The sequence below is a fragment of the Oryctolagus cuniculus genome, chromosome 9 (genome assembly GCF_051225735.1).
Source record: "Oryctolagus cuniculus isolate XC-2025 breed Fujian yellow rabbit chromosome 9, ASM5122573v1, whole genome shotgun sequence".
NCBI lineage: Eukaryota > Metazoa > Chordata > Mammalia > Lagomorpha > Leporidae > Oryctolagus > Oryctolagus cuniculus.
The window spans coordinates 95,139,069-95,156,725 of NC_142875.1; the positions used below are offsets into that span (position 1 = coordinate 95,139,069).

The 17,657-nt window shown below is 47.3% G+C and overlaps 1 long non-coding RNA gene across 1 annotated transcript in view; it reads left to right on the forward strand.

The window, feature by feature from the left end:
* The first annotated feature begins 533 nt into the window (after positions 1 to 533).
* LOC138843844 (uncharacterized) overlaps positions 534 to 17,657 on the forward strand; it is a 47,824-nt gene continuing 30,700 nt past the window's right edge. Inside the window, exon 1 of the long non-coding RNA XR_016212957.1 lies at positions 534 to 1,241. This is a non-coding gene — a long non-coding RNA (uncharacterized LOC138843844). The remainder of the gene's footprint in view (positions 1,242 to 17,657) is intronic.

Sequence of the window (17,657 nt, forward strand, 5' to 3'; positions counted from 1 at the left end):
TCATTGTGGTTTTGATTTGCATTTTCCTGATGGCTAGTGATCCTGAACATTTTTTCATGTGTCTGTTGGCCATTGTCTAAGCACTATTAAACATCAACATTTAAGTTTCATGGCACCCAAGGAACTGGGTTTCACTAGTATCTCCATTTTACAGACGAGAAAACCAAGGCACAGGGAAGTATAGCAGTTTGCCCAGGTCACACAGTGAGTGAATGGCACAGCTGGAGTTTCAATCCAGGCAATCTGACCCTAATGATCAGGTATCTTACTGTGCTCGTGGCTCCTACTGATGCTACCCGTGTAAGGGACAAGGGCAAGGAAAAGATGGCTTAAGTCGTGGTTATTCCCAAAGCAAAACAACAGGGCCTCAGAAAGTCACAGAGGCCACCCAGCATTTGGAAAGGCAGGGTGCCTCGCATTCCGCCACAGCTCTGTGGTCACATGGCAGTGTGCCACAATTATTAACCAGGAAAGGAGGCAGTCCTGAAGCCCTGACTTGTTTCCAAAGGGAGGAAACCGAGTCTCTGGAGCTTGGGGGAGGGGACGAGGTCCCAAGGGAGACTGGGGTCCTGATGGCCTTGGTGCCAGATACAGATCCCAGCAGGGGTGGATCTGATCAATTCCCCCACTACTGACAGCGGAAATAAACACGTCAGCTGAACAGGGCCATTTGCTGATGCTTCCTAGTTGCTCCGTGTGTGTGTGTGTGTGTGTGTGTGTGTGTGTGTCAGGAGCGGGGGAGGGAGGGGATCACTCAGACTGTGCTGTTCAGAGGGCACGTTGTGGTATTTGACTTCATGAGAAAGCCAGTGGGAATTCTGCCCAAATGCTTTGGATATCGACTCTGCAGATGCTCTCTGGACACGTCCTCCTGAGACTGGCACCTGAGAACAGGCTCCACCTGTCTGCCCTGCCAGGCGCTCCAGCTGTCCTGGGCTTCATACCCACCGGGGGAAGGCGGGCGGTGTGGCTGTCAGTGGAAGTGTTTACAGAGAAGCGGGAGATAAGGCTACTCCACAGCCGCAAGTCCGCAGGAAAGCCTGAGGAAGGGACTCTGCAGCTTTGGAAGACACGTGACTGACAGCTGCTGATAGCATGCAAAGGTTTTCCCAGCGGCCCCAGCTGGAGCACAGGGAGTCTGAGAGGACGCTCTGATGGATGCTCCCAGAGGCGAGTTCCTAGACATCTGGGGCCATGGGAAACAATCTCATGGCCACTAAGAAAAAATTGCATTTGCAAAGGTAAGCTGCCTAATATTCTGTGGCCCCTCTCTACCCCCCACCCCAATAGCAATTTGAAAATGTTTCTGTTGAATTTGTAAAGGGTTTACTTCTTTTAAAATACTGCCAAGTTTATCCTTGGCAGGGATTTGAGAAGAACTTGAGAACCATCACCAAAAAGAATATTGGCTAAGGATCTTATTTATTTATTTGAGAGGCAGAGTTACAGAAACAGGGGAGACAGAGATCTTCCATCCACTGGTTCACTCCCCAAACGGCTGCAATGACTGGGGCTGGGCCAGGCCAAAGCTAGGAACTCAATTTTTGTCTCTCACCTGGGAGGCAGAGATCCAAGGACTTCAGCCATCTTCCACTGCTTTCCAAGTACATACAATAACAAGGAGCTGGATCAGCAGTGGAATAGCCAGGATTCAAATCCGTTGCTCTTATGGGATGCCAGTGTTGCAGGCTGAAGCTTAACCCCCTGCACCACAATGTCAGCTCCTTTAGTTTTTTCCAATTCAACCTGCAAAACATTTCTCCTGACCCTGCTAAGTACTGGTCATGTGACTTTGGACTCGGTGCTAAGACTCCATTTTTTTTGTCTGTCAAAATGGGACTATAAATTAATCTTTAGCAGATAGAGCTGTAGGAATTAGATGAGGTAATTGTTTTAATTCATTTTTTAAATATTTATTTGTTTTAAAGAGCAATATACAGAGAGAGAGAGAGAGAGAGAGAGAGAGAGAGAGATCTTCCATTTACTGATTTATTCCTCAAATAGCTGTAGCTGCGAGGTCCAGGCCAGACCAAAGCCAGGAGCCTGGAACTCCATCTGGGTCTCCCACATGGGTGACAGGGGTCTAAGCACTTGAGCCATCCTCTGCTGCCTCCCTGGAGACATTAACAGCAAGCTGGATCGGAAGCAGAGTAGCCAGGATGGTTACCAACTAAATCACAGTGCTTGCCCTAACCTTGTAAAGAAGTCTTAACGCAGGGACCAGCATGTGGCCAGTACTAAATAAAAGTTAGCTCTTCCTGCTGTTGCTAATCAATGAGAGATGACTGTGTGTTAGGCACTATGCCGGGGGCTACAGATGGGAAGACTCTTTACCATGAGCCCCTTCTCAAGGGACAGCCTCACCCAACAGTTTCCAAGTGAGGTCCCCAAAACCACAGCACCAGGGACTTGCTGAAAATGCAAATTCTCAGCCACTCAACCAGACCCACTGCATTAGAAACCCATTGAATAGACCCAACCATCTATTTTCAACAAAGCTCTCTTTAGATCTTTAGGCTCTGATGCAGGCTGAAGGTCAAGAGCTGCAACAAAATGAATGGGACATATCTAACAGGTCTCATCGTGATTCTAAGTTTCAGTGAACTGAACTTCCTGTGCTTAGAAACTCCCAAGTCCTGGGTACATCTTGTTGAATAATCCGAGTTGTCACATGCAGTTTTTATAATGACCATGAACAATTGTTGTGCACACTGCATTTCCCTGTTGTGCATGTGAAAGAGTTTATCCATTAATTAGGGAGACTTGATCAGAGCCCTAGAAGTAATAAGGGATTGAGATGGGGAGTGAGCACGCTCTGGTGTAGAAAACTGTGAAGTGGAGGAACTCAGAGCCTCTTCTTTCAGCAAGTGGCTTCTAAGCTGCTGCTGGCCTGCGCTGAGGTCATCTGACAGTGGTCTATGCTTGAGAGAGCTGGTGGTGGTGTGTGCATAGACCTGCTGGTGATGGTGTGAAGTTGGTGGTGTATGCTGATGTCAGCTGGTGGAGATCTATGGTGGGTCAGTTGGTGGTTGTCTACACTTGGGTAAGTTAGTAGTGGTCTACACTTGGGTCAGCTGGGGCCACTTTATGCTTGGAGATGACTTCATGTGCTATTCAGGATATCCTCATGATATTGTCTTTCAGATTTCTGTTTTAGTGTTTTGATCAACAATTTGTAATTTGTAGTTGGTTCTAACAAATGAAATTGAACTAGAAAAGTTGATTACTATAGAAATTCCTTTAGGAAAACAAATATTATTCAAGTCTTTCTAAGGCCCTATTTAGTTTTTGCAAAATGAAATAATTTTTATGGTTAAAGTGATTTTTGGAAGCTAATTATGCTGAAGCTGGAGAAGGCATGCATTACTGGTGCTTTTAAAATTATGAACAAACATTGTTCCTTTGCATAATGGCACTCCAATTCTGGGTTTTCTCTGTAACGCAACCATAAGGGAATGAAATAAACAGCAAACTCTGCAGCTGCAGTCACTGGGGAGAATGGTCTTTGTGCGATTCAGGAATATTTTGAGTGGTTTTCTTGTTCTTTTTGTCTCTCTTTTCAAAAAGGTGCTTATAAATCATTTTCAGGAGCTTCCTGAGATGCTAAGGGAAAATGACAGTGCAAGTAGTTTTGGAGAACTGAGACATGAACATACCTCCAAAAGATTCACAATTTACCCAGATTTATGCAATAAGTCATCCAATAAGGAAATCAATTAAAACACATGGAAATGCATTCGATGAAGTCTTCTCTCAACTGAGAAATTCCAGACCAAGATTGAGCACTATTGGTGGTGGCATGACAGTCCTAATGTGAGGCAGTTTGGTATGAGTCAGCAAACACAATGAGAATTAGTTTGCAGAACAAGAGGACCAGAAAAGAAAATGTCGACAAGTCTACAAGGATACTGATGACTTTCTCAGTACAATACACTCAGGGTTTCAAATTAATATCAGACCACACCTATGCTCTCTGTTATTAAATCTGCATCTATCATTCAGTTATCCTATCTATAACAAAGGCATAGATCTTACAGTGGAATGAAGATCTTGTATTGTCTTTCAAAATGTAAGACTTAAAAGTAGAATACAGCGGTTGTTTTGGTCCGCTTGGGCTGCTCCAACAAAACATGTAGACTGGGTGCTTCAGTAACAGACTTTTCCTTCTCATGTTTCTGGAGGGTGGAAAGTCCAAGACCAAGGTGCCAGCCAGTTCAGTTCCTGAGGAGGACTCTCCTCTTGGCTTGCAGACTGCCACCATCTCACTGTGTCCTCAGATGGTGGAGGAGGGGGATGGGGCGGGGCGCAGGGAAGAGAGAAGCTCTGATGTCTCTTCTCATAAGGACATGAATTCCTCCATGAGGAACCCATCCTCATGACCTCATTGAAACAAAATCACCTCCCAAAGGCCCCACCTCCAAATACCACCACACTGGAGGTTAGGGCTTTAGTATGCAACTTTGGGGGAGCACAATTCAGTGTGCAGATGATGAACACCTCACACTTCAATGACAGTTGGACCTAGGTTGGAATCCTGCCTTTTTCCTTTATATTGGGCAAACTAGTCATCCTCTGAAACATTTCATCTGTAACCTGAAGGTAAAATATCCGACCAGACACTGCAGTGCCAAATGTGGGTACAAGGCACAAAAATATGGTTCTGAGAAATTCCTCTATGGCCGGCGCTGCGGCTCACTAGGCTAATCCTCCACCTTGTGGCGCCGGCACACCGGGTTCTAGTCCCAGTCGGGGCACCGGATTCTGTCCCGGTTGCCCCTCTTCCAGGCCAGCTCTCTGCTGTGGCCAGGGAGTGCAGTGGAGGATGGCCCAAGTGCTTGGGCCCTGCACCCCGTGGGAGACAAGGATAAGTACCTGGCTTCTGCCATCGGATCAGCGCTGTGCGCCGGCTGCAGCGCGCCGGCCGTGGCAGCTATTGGAGGGTGAACCAAGGGCAAAGGAAGACCTTTCTCTCTGTCTCTGTCTCTCTCACTGTCCACTCTGCCTGTCAAAAAAAAAAAAAAAAAAAATTCTTCTATGACAGCCAGCCTCCAGTTGTCCTCTCCGCCCCTGCCCACAGCTTGTACTGCCTATTCCTGTGTTTTGAACAAGCATGGGTCCCCTAAATTCATATATTGAAATCTTAACCCCAACATAATGGTCTTAGGAGATGGGATCTTTGTTAAAAATTTTATTTATTTATTCAAGAGGTGGGGAGAGTGGAGAGAAAGAGAGAGAAAAATTGATCCAATTTACTGGTTGGAGTTGGCCCAGTACAAAGCTGAGAGCAGGGAACTCAATCTGGGTTTCCCACATGGGTGGCAGGTACTCAACTACTTGTGGCCTCCCAGGGTCTACATTAGCAGGTAGCTGGAATTGGAAGTACAGCCAAGTCTCAAACCTAGCACTCTTCTATGGGATGCAGGCATCCAAACCTAGCATCTTAACCACTAGGTCAAATGCCCACTGTAGATGGGGTCTTTTGGGTAGTGCTTAGGTCATGAAGGCAGTCTTAATCACCCCTTCCACCAAGGGAGGGCACAGCAAGAAGATGCCATCTTGGAATCATGAAATAGATCATCCCCTAACTCTGAATCTGCCAGTGCTCTGACCTGGGACTTCCCAGCCCCCGAACTGTGAGTACTGCATTTCTGTTTATGTCACACTGTCTACAGTTTTCTATGACAGCAGCCCAGATAGATGAAGACTCCTCTACTCCACTTCCACAGTGAATAGGGCTGACTGGGACGCTGCAGGAATAATGGGTCTGACTTCTAAGCTTAGGTCACAGTAGAAGCTGTGGCCCTCACCCTGTCCTCCCTTGGATCCTTTCTCTGGAGGAAGTGGCTACCATGTGGTGAGGAGCCTAGGTGCCTGCCAACAGGCAGCCTGCTGGGCTTGGCTGAGCACCTTTGAAGCTGACTTTCTGTGCCTGGTCAAGCCTTCAGATGACTGTGGTCTCAGCCAATATCTTTTCTATATATAAAAAAACATTTTATTTATTTGAAAGACAGAGGTACAGACAGAGAAAGAGAGATGACTTCCATCTTCTGGTTTACTCCCCAAGTTGCAACAATCTCTGGAGCAGAGCTGATCTGAAGCCAGGAGCCAGGAGCTTTTTCTCGGTCTCCCATGTGGGTGCAGGGGCCCAAGGATTTGGGCCATCCTCCTCTGCTTTCCTAGGCACCTTAACAGAGAGATGGATTGGAAGTAGAGCAGCTGGGATTCAAGCTGGTGCCCACATGGGATGCTAGCACTGCAGGCCAGGGTTTTAACCTGCTTCATTCTCCAAATGCCCACAACAACTAAGGCCAGGCTTGGCTAAAGCCAGGAGTCTGGAATTCCATTTGGGTTTCCCACATGGTGGCAGGAACTCAGCTATCTGAGCCATCACCTGCTGCCTCTCGGTGCCCATTAGCAGGAAGCTGGATCAGAAGCTGAGCAGCTGAGACTCGAACCAAGCATTCTAATATGGTTATCCCAAGCAATGACTTCAATGCTATGCAAAACACCCACCATTTAAATGTCTTTCTACTATATTTATGAAATTTACCATATCAAAAGTACAGGGCTATTTGGCCTCTCTAGCTCTTTCCCTTTTTATATCAAAACAGCATGGCGGGACCAGCACTGTAGTTTAGCAGGTAAAGCCATTGCCTGCAGTGTCAGCATCCCATATGGGCATCGGTTCGAGTCCTGCCTGCTTCACTTCTGATCCAGCTCCCTGCTATAGCCTGGGAAAGCAGTGGAAGATGGCCCAAGTCCTTGGGCTCCTGTGTCCATGTTGGGGACCTGGAGGAAGCTCCTGGTTTTGGATTGGGTCAGCTCTAGCCATTGCAGCCAATTGGGGAGTGAACCAGTGGATGGAAGACCTCTCTCTCTTTGCCTCTGCCTCTCTGTAACTCTACCTTTCAAATAAATAAATGAACTTAAAAAAAGAATGGCAAGGGAAATTCTTGTCTTCTCCCCTGGCAGAACATTTTTGGAAATTGCTCCAATCAACCTCTAGAACCTAACTTGGGCTGAGTTCAAAGCAGAACCAAGAAGAGTTTGACCTTCAGCTCCTTCCAAAACCCAATACCCTACATGGAAGAAATCATCAAAATTTAAAAATGGAAAATGTTGGGGCTGGAATTGTTGTGCAGTGGGTTAAGCTGCTGCCTGCGACAGTGGCTTCCATATGGGAGCTATATGTCCCAGCTGCTCTACTTCTGATGCAGCTCCCTGCTAATACACCTGGGAAAGCAATGGAGGATGACCCAAGTGCTTGAGCCCCTGCACCCACGTGGAAGACCCAGATGAAGATCTTGGCCCAGCCCTGGCTGCTGTGGCTATGTGGGGAGTTAACCAGCAGATGGAAGATCTCTCTGTCTGTCCTTCTTTCTTTGTAACTCTGGATTTCAAATAAATAAATAAATAAATCTTTAAAAACATGAAAAATGTAGCTGTGGTCTTGAGTCAGTGCAGAGAAGCTTCGAGGGGCCAGGGAGGGCCACATGGGGCCAGTGTGTGCTGCTGGCTCTCTCTTCTGATCACCAAATGTGAAGTAGCACAGAAGGAAGGCTCTTAGTCCATCTTCCACTGCTTTACCACAATGCCTGAGACTGCAAAATATGTAATGAAAAACAATGAGGGTGCAAAGTCAAGGGACTGAATCTGGTGAGTCCCCGAGGCAGCCCAGGGCGTCATCACATGGGAAGACACGTGGGTCAGAGAAAGTTTGCTTTTATGATTAAGCCACTCCCTTGATAACCCACTAATCTGCTAATGGGATCATTCATTCATGAGGTAGAGCCATCATGACCCAATGTCCTCCCAAAGGTCCTGCCTACAAATACCATTAACATAGGACTTTGGGCACTATGTTTTGAGCACATGAAATTTGGGAGACTCATTTATTCCACAGCAGGCATTATCCATGAGAGGCTTCATACTTGCACATCATGCAAATGCACACACACACACACCTGTGTGAACACATGTGCACGTATGCCCACACCCACGTACACTGAATTGGTTTCCCTGTGCCCTGTGCTCACGTTTTGGTTTCCAGTCAGCTCTAGCTCTGAGGAAGCAGTGAGGACAATTCACATTCAGATTTGACAGACTTCCAGAGAGAGGAACAGCAAGCATTCTCCAGCGGACTTGATCCGTCTAGCAATGTCTCCAAAGGCAACTTCAGGAGAGGCACTGTGGTGCCTTGCAGCACGTCTGCATTATAGAATCTAACCAACGTCCACATATGTCAATCAACACAGCAAATGAAAGACTTGGTACTTCTCAAATAAGCACTAATGACAAGCTAAATTATTCTTCCACATTCAGACTTGCAGAAAACATTTTCATGATTCCAGTAATCTGCATGAGAAACCAAATCCCTAACCACAGAGAACACTTTGCAAACTTATAGCATCCTCAACACTTGAGCAGGTGTCTATATAACTTGCTTTTTTCCCTGTTTTATTAAAAAATATAACATGATTGCTTTACAGAAGTAGCTTCATCTAGCATCCACTTCAAAAGAGAATTAAGGTCACTACTAAGGATGATTTCAACCCAACAACTTTTTTTTTTCTTTTTTTTTGACAGGCAGAGTGGATACTGAGAGAGACAGAGAAAGGTCTTCCTTTGCCATTGGTTCACCCTCCAATGGCTGCCACGGCTGGCGCGCTGCGGCCGGCGTACTGCGCTGATCCAATGGCAGGAGCCAGGTGTTTCTCCTGGTCTCCCACGGGGTGCAGGGCCCAAGCACTTGGGCCATCCTCCACTGCCTTCCCGGGCCACAGCAGAGAGCTGGCCTGGAAGAGGGGCAACCGGGAAAGAATCCGGCGCCCCGACCGGGACTAGAACCTGGTGTGCCGGCGCTGCTAGGTGGAGGATTCCGTGGCGCCGGCCACAACCCAACAACTTTTGCCCAAGATATTAGATAACTGATTTTTATTTTATTTTGGTATGTGCATATATAAGCCACATACAGTGGTTTACAAAACTAAATCTCAAAGTAGACATCGTCCGAATGTCCTTTAAGTGGCACTTCAGGAACACTTTTGGAAGGCCAGCCGTGTCAACATTCATTCTCCTTCCCCAATCCTAGGAACCCAGCTTCCCAGAAGCCAGGTTTGTCTGTGACTTACCCCTAAGGATTCCTTCCTGCTAAGTGGGATCTGTAGAATGAACTAAAAAACAGTAAAATTCTAGAATGTTCTCGAGGATGTCTGAACAATAGAAAGGAGACCTTGGCAGCTGAGCTGATGAAACAGCACAGTAAAGGCATGAGTAAGAATCTGGAGCAACCACCGGCGCCGTGGCTCACTAGGCTAATCCTCCGCCTTGCGGCGCCGGCACACCAGGTTCTAGTCCCGGTCAGGACGCCAGATTCTGTCCCGGTTGCCCCTCTTCCAGGCCAGCTCTCTGCTGTGGCCCGGGAGTGCAGTGGAGGATGGCCCAAGTGCTTGGGCCCTGCACCCCATGGGAGACCAGGAGAAGTACCTGGCTCCTGCCGTCGGATCAGCACGGTGGGCCGGCTGCAGCGCGCCAGCCGCAGCGGCCATTGGAGGGCAAACCAACGGCAAAGGAAGACCTTTCTCTCTGTCTCTCTCAGTATCCACTCTGCCTGTCAAAAAAAAAAAAAAAAAAATCTGGAGCAACCGCAAAGACCAAATAATGCATCAAGTAGATGTGGAAGAACTTGGGGGAGACAGTCCCCAGCCCTGGGAAGCAGGGAACAGAGGACTGAGGATCAAGGCTCAGAAGGTAGAGAATAGGATTGAGACATCCATGTGCCTGGTTAGAAACTGGGAGTATGAGGGGACTTTAAAAAGTTCATGGAAAAATGGAATTAAAAATAAGATTATTTAGAAAACCAGGTAGTATTTTCATATTACGCAATTTCTCATGAACTTTTTTAATGCCAGGTATTATTAGATCTGTAACAAATTGTTTGTGATTAAGTGCTCAGAACATTTAGTGCATTTATTCAACAAGTGTTACTGGGGAGGAGGGGCAGGCATGCAAAATGGGACACAAGGATGGAGCTGCATCCTGCCAATTCCCACTCCGAGGCCCAGGATATAAAGAGCTCACGTGTCCTGGCTGGAGACAAGAGAGTCCTACAGCTCAGGATGGTGCAGTGTGGTGAGTGCTACAGAGCTATGCATGAGGTGCTGGGAGGCAACGAGAGCAGAGTACGGAACTGCCTGGGGAGCGGAAGACGCTTAGGCCAAACCATACAGATGGGCCGCAGTGCCCAGGAAGAGCACAGCCAGTCCTCATTCGTGTCCCACCCTGAACATGCTCAGCGGTCAGCAAGAAGGGTGGTGAGAGGAATGCGGAAAGGGAAGGACATGCCCACCCACCTCACTGACAGATAACTGAGTGCCCCCGCGCTGAGTAGAGAAAGGCGACCCAAAGGCGACTGAGGCAAGTGCTGCTCTGCAAGAGAACGGGAGGCCAAGCAGCCACCACCACCGCCTCTCCAAGGACGCTTTTCCATTTTCAAGACGACTTAGAGAACGAGAATGCGCCTCGGCTCACTGGGTGGATCTAGTACGACACCAGTCCCGATAGCAACCAAGGACAGTGTAACTGGGGAAAGCGTCAGTGAATCTCAATTATGAGCACGAAGGCAAAACAGCCTAAATAAAAAACACTGGGCTGGCACTTTGGCGTAGAGGGTTAAGCCACCGCCTGCAGTGCTAGCATCCCATCTGGACGCCGGTTCGATTCCCGGCTGCTCCATTTCCAATCTAGCTCTCTGCTATGGCCTGGGAAAGCAGTGGAGGGTGGCCCAAGTCCTTGGGCCCCTGCGCCCATGTGGGAGACCCAGAAGAGGCTCTTGGATCCTGGCTTTGGATCAGCTCAGCTCTGGCTGTTGTGGCCAACTGGGGAGTGAACCAGCAGATGAAAGATCTCTCTCTCTCTCTCTCTCTCTCTCTCTCTCTCTGTGTGTGTGTGTAACTCTGACTTTCAAATAAATAAATAAATAAATAATTTTTTTTTAAGAGAGAAACAGTCTGTGACCAAGATGGTTCGATATGTGACTTTTAGACTTCTGGATGGCGTGAAAGCTATATGCACTCCAGAGACACTGCACTTGGAAGGCTGGATTTGCACCTTCTCTGGGAAGCATAGTATGGTGCAGTTCTTTCTCGGGTGCTAGTCAGTAGCAGTGCCTGCTGTCGCTCCCCCTCTTCGTGGAGGAACGACACAGGACCCTGCGCTGTTCTCTCGTCTGCTCGGCCCTCCCCGGGTTTGCTGCTGGTTCTTCCCGGGTTGGCTACTATCCCTTCCACCTCCGTGGAAGGGCAGTTCCCCCTGGCCACATTCCCCACTTCCGCAGGGGAGCGGCACTCCACCGGCCGGCTTTCTCGGGGGGCTGCACAGGTGTTCCCCTTAGATGTTCCCCATAGATGTTCCCGGTGCATGCCGTCTCTCTCCTCCTTTATAGTCCTCCTCCGCCAATCCTAACTCGGCTGCCCACACGCCGAGTACGCTGCTCTCCTCCAATCAGGAGCAAGTCCTACAGTTTATTAGTTGAACTGGAGGCAGCTGTGCGGAAGCTGTTTACTTCTCTCCCAGCGCCATATTGTGGGAGAGCAGATGCATAGAATAAGTCTTAATTCCAGTAACTCAGTCTAGTCCGGTTTGCTCCCCACAGCCTGCCACTGTCAGTCAGCCCCACGGTCACAGGGGACCATAAGCTGCGCTCTGCAGTATACTATGTGACTAAGCGGCAATGTGTGGTAGGGCAGGTGGAGGCAAAGCATTCTTAGTTTATTTGCTTAAAAGATTTATTTATTTATTTATTTATTTATTGGACAGAGAGAGAGAGAGATAGACAGACACAAACAGACAGAGAGGTCTTCCATCTGCTGATTCAGTCCCCAAATGGCTGCAACAGCTAGAGCTGTGCTGATCCAAAGCCAGGAACCAGGAGCTTCTTCCAGGTCTCTCATCTTCCATTGCTTTCCTAGGTGCAATAACAGGGAGCTTGATCAGAAGAGGAGCAGCTGGGACTTGAACCAATGCCCACATGGGATGCCAGCACCACGTCTGAGGCTTAACCTACTATGCCACAGTGCCAGCCCCTATTTTTCTTTTAATTAGAAAGGCAGGGCAACAGACAGTAAGATTGATCTATCATTGGTTGATACATACACTGGTTCACTCTCCCAGATGCTCACAATAGCCAGAGTTGGCCCGGGGCTAAGCCAGGAATCAGGAACTCCATCTGGTTCTCCCACATGGGCAGTAGGACCCAAGTACTCAGGCCATTGCTCACGATCTGGCAGGCATGTTATCAGGAAACTGGATAGGAAGTGGATTGGTCCCAGGTACTTTGATATGGGAAGTGGGCAACCCAAGCACACTGTGCAAAAATGCCTGCCCTTCACTATGTGTGTGACTTAACATTTTCCACTTGAGAGGGGCTCATCAGGCTGTAACTCCATTCTAAGCATGGAGCCTCTCTATCAGCAAGCAAACTCCAAGATGCATTTTCAAAGTCCTTTCATGACCAACTAGGAAATATAAGAAGGGTTTCACATAAGGAAAAATTGACCATTTGATTACATAAAATAAATAGGGAGTCAATCAAAGTCCAATGGAAGGATAGACTCCACGAGGTAAGATCCATGTTTGGCAAAGAAAATGAGTAAAGATTTTAGCTGTGGCACAGCAGGTTGAGGCTCTGGCCTGCAGTGTTAGCATTCCAGTTGGGCACTGGTTGAGTCCTGGCTGCTCCACTTCTGATCCAGCTCTCTGCTGGTGCACCTAGGAGAGCATCGGAGGATGGTCTAGGTGCTTGGATCCCTGTGCCCACTTGGGAGACCTGGAAAAAGCTCCTGGCTCCTGGCTCCTAGCTTCGGATCAGCTCAGCTCCAGCCATTACAGCCATCTGGGGAGTGAACTAGCATATGGAAGACCTCTTTGTCTCTACCTCTCTCTGTAACTCTTTCAAATAAATAAATTGAATATTAAAAAAAAGATTTTAGCAACAGGGGCCAGTGCTGTGGCATAATAGGCTAAGCCTCTGCTTACGGCACTGGCATCCTATATTTGCGCCAGCACATGTCCCCACTGCTCCTCTTCCTATCCAGCTCTCTTCTATGGCCTGGGAAAGCAGTAGAAGATGGCCCAAGTGCTTGGGCCTCTGCACCTGTGTGGAAGAAGCTCCTGGCTCTTGGCTTTGGATTGGCACAGTTCCTGCCATTGCAGTCATTTGGGGAGTGAACCAGCATATGGAAGACCATTCTCTCTGCCTTTCTCCCTCTTTCTGTCTGTAACTCTACCTCTCAAATAAATAAATATATCTTTAAAAAAGGACTTTAACAACAGAAGCAGGTAGAATAGAAGATATTATACTTCATTTTTTTAGAAATCTTTCCCTGTTATTTCTTTTATTATTTTATTTTTTTGAGATTTAAATATTATTTTTATTAATCAAAGAGAGTCAAGAATACCTTATATTCACAGATACTGCAAACATATTTCAATCTTTAGCCAGAATCCAAAACCATTGGTATTAAAAATTCACTCTTTTATCCAAAGGTGTTGACTGGGAAGATTCAGCCCACCTGTGTGTAATCAGCTCCACGGGTTATAAGATGACGGGTCTACTCTCATAGGTTACATATTTCCCAAAGAGCCTGCAAGGACCTTATCTGCAGGGGCATGCTTGTTTTAATTCTTTGTACCCAGGACCCAGCACATGGTAGGCATTCAACAAAAGTTTGATGAGTGAAAAACACATGATCATTTGTCTGCAGACCCTACTTTTCCACTACCTTCCCCCACCTGTCAACAGATCAGGGGGCTGATGCTGATTCACGTGAAGCAATTCATCTCCACTGCAGCCAGGAGGGTCAAGAGGTGCGGACCTGGCCCATGCGCATACTTCAATATTAAGTGAATTTGTATCTAGTTCAGTTGAGAGTCCAAGGGGTCCAAGTTCTTGTCTCTAACTCACGAAAGAATTCAAGGGCAAGTCATAGATAAAGGTTAGCAGAGAAATAAGATTTATTAACAAAGTGAAAGGACACATTCAGGATGGAGTTCAGGCATGCTAGAGTGAGCTACAGCCCTGGAGGTTTGGGGTCATCCCTTGAGGCATAGGGATGGAGTTTTCTAGGAATGAGTAGGATTTCCAGGAATTTGGTGACTGCCATTTTCTGGCCTTTTTAGCAAGTCTGAAAAGTATCACAATGTCAGGGGTATGGTGGGAGGGTCAGCCATGGCAATTTTATCTTACTATTATAATAGACCATAGGTCATCATGGAGATGCAGCCAAGTTTGATACATTCAGCTGTTGCTAGTTCTGGGCAGCTCACCCTGGGAGGAGTTTTAGAGGCAACTCTAGGGGAGGCAGTGGTGACATAGTTCCTCCAGCTCTTTCTTGACCCCTGATTGTCTCCTGATCTATAATAGGGCCATCATCTGGGCCCAAAAATACAGTCCCCTCCTCTGGTTTGTCCTCACTTTCCCTCGTTTCCTGTCAATCCACCACACAAGGGGGATGAGGTCTAATGGAGAACCATCTTCCTTCCGCCCTCCCTCTGCCCACACCTTATTCAGTGGTCTGGCCACCTGCACCACCTTGAAGGCTCATGGAGAGGAGCTTAGCAGGAAGCAGTGGTTCTACAGGCTCCAATTTTTACTGCTCCTGGTTTCCCCTGTGGGGAGCCCATGAAGGTAAAGAAACCAAGGCTGGGGCTGGTGTTGCAGCCCAGCATAGGTTAAGCTGTTGCCTGCAGCACTGGCATCCCATGTCAGAACATTGATTTGGGTCCTAGCTGCTCTGCTTCTGATCCAATTCCCTGCTAATGCACCTAGGAAAGTGGCAGATGATAGTCCAAGTACTTGGGCCCCTGCCACCCATGTAGCACAGAGACCTGGATGGAGTTCCAATCTCCTGTGTTGTGGCCATCTGGGGAGTAAGCCAGCTGATGGACAGTATCTTTTTCTGTGTCTCCATCTCTCTCTTTGTCATTGAATTTTTTAAATAAATAAAAGTAAAATATTTTTAAAAACCCAAATAACTTTATTTCCCTTAGTGCTAGGATTATAGTGTTAACAGTAAGAAAGCCAAAAAGTGAGATAAGATGCAATTTTCACTATCAAATTAGCAAGCTTCTTTCTTTCTTTCTTTCTTTCTTTCTTTCTTTCTTTCTTTCTCTCTCTCTCTCTCTCTCTCTTTCTCTCTTTCTCTCTCCTTTCTCTCTTCCTTCCTTCCTACCTTCCTTCTTTCCTTCCTTCTTTCCTTCTTTCCTTTCTTTCTCAATATTTATTTATTTATTTATTTGAAAGGCGGAGTTACAGAGAGGCGGAGGCATTGAGAGAGAGAGAGAGAGAGAGAGAGAGGTCTTCACCTGCTGGTTCACTCCCCCAGATGGCCACAACTGCTGGAGCTGCGCCAATTCGAAGCCAGGAGCGAGAATGTGTTCTGGGTCTCCCTCCGTGGGTGCAGGGGCCCAAGGACTCAAGCCGTTGTCCACTTCTTTCCTAGGCCATAGCAGAGAGCTGGACCAGAAATGGAGCAGCTGGGAATCGAACTGGCGCCCACATGGGATGCCAGCACTGCAGGCAGCAGCTTAATGTGCTATGCCATAGCACTGGCTCCAAATTAGCAAGTTTCAAAATGTGCTCCCATTCAGGGTCAGAAGGAAATTAGTGTAGAAGAGGAAAGAAAAACCTGATATACACTTTCTGTGAGGCCATTTGGCAGTGTATATCAAAGGCCTTAAAATATACAACCTTTTGTCTTAGTGAATATAGAAATGTAACCCCAGGGGCCAGCGCCGCAGCTCACTAGGCTAATCCTCCGCCTAGCGGCGCCGGCACACCGGGTTCTAGTCCCGGTCAGGGCACCGGATTCTGTCCCGGTTGCCCCTCTTCCAGGCCAGCTCTCTGCTGTGGCCCGGGAGTGCAGTGGAGGATGGCCCAAGTGCTTGGGCTCTGCACCCGCATGGGAGACCAGGAGAAGCACCTGGCTCCTGGCTTTGGATCAGCGCGATGTGCCGGTTGCAGCGTGCCAGCCGTAGTAGCCATTGAAGGGTGAACAAATGGCAAAGGAAGACCTTTCTCTCTGTCTCTCTCACTGTCCACTCTGCCTGTCCAAAAAACAAACAAACAAACAAAAAAAGAAATGTAACCCCAGGAAATAGTCAGGATAGTCAGTAATGCACACGGATTCTACTGACAAAGATATTCACTACAGCTGGGTTTATTTACTGTAGTCAAATTTACAAACAGTGCCCAATAAATAGGTGTGCTTGTCAGTGATAGTTTAAAAAAGTAACGATGGAGAAAATGTGAAAATACTTCAAAAAGCTTGTGAAGATGAAATTAAAATTATTTTGATGCAAAAAACTGAATCCTAGCCATAGTTTTTTTTTTTATATAAAAAACATTAGATTAAAAATATATTTGAAAGGTGGAGTGACAGAGAGACCGGGAGAGGGAGAGACTTAGAAAGAGAAAGAAAGCAAGCTTCCATCCACTGGTTCATGCCCCAGATGGCTGCAACAGTGAGGGCTGAGTTAGGCTGAAGCCAGAAACTTCACCCAGATCTCGCATGTTGGAGGTAGGGGCCCCAAGTACTTGGGCTCTCTTCCACTGCTTTCCCAGGAGCATGAGCAGGAAGCTGGATCAGAAGCAGAGCAGCTGGGACTCAAACCAGCATTCCCACAGGGGACGCTGGTGTCTCAAGTGATGCCTTAATCCACTGCTCCAGAGGCTGCCCCCATAGTCTTTTTTATTAATACACATTTCTTTGAACTTTTTTGAAACTTTTGTCCTTCGAAAGATGTTGCTAACTGTGGGAAAATGTGTGTCTAGTAATGAGCTCATTTTTTAAAGAATTCCCATAGGTTTGCGTTCCGATCCATGATGCCTAACCCAGGACAATGAAAACAAAACAAAAACAGAAAAACTACAGGTCTCTCTCTACTGTTTCTTATTTCTGTATCTGCCTTGCCTCCCTTCTGAGACCCAATAAAATAACGGTGAAGAAAAACAAGATGAAATGAATGTACAATGGCGAAGAGAACCCAGTGGGGCAGACCCTCAGGGGAAGAGAGATTTTCAACATTTCTCAAAGACACAGCAAATACAAAGTGGGTTGCTAGGGGAAACCAAGTGGATTGAACTGCTGGTGTGAGAGCCAATCTTTCTGGCAAAACCCCAGAGAAACTCTGAGCTTGGGGCCAAAGGCCTTAAGGGCAAGAACAGGCGATGGCACTGAACCACAGGATCACCCTGGAAGTCTGCCCCCGGCACCGCACTCTGGCACTCCCCTGCCTGGCAGGAGCCAGCATTTACTTCCAGACCCCACGCTGCTTAGAGTTTCTTCTAAAGAGAAAATGAAGGAAACAGCTTTGGAAGGCTCTTGGCTGCTGGGTGAGGAACTCAGCATAAGCTTCCCATAAAGCAAGTCTCTACGCGCAGCAGGCCCTGCCCATGCAAACACAGGGTCCCCCAGGCAGGCTCCCCAGCCCTCAAATCCCAAGCACCTAGAACAATGAACTGAAGCCTTTATTCTGAAATATAAATAGGCAACAACCACATTTGGGGTAATCAAGTTCAACACTGAAGGATCAAGAAACACTAGGGTATTTTAAAGAGTTCCTGGAGAATGGTATTAAAAGATGGGTTTATGTTGGTA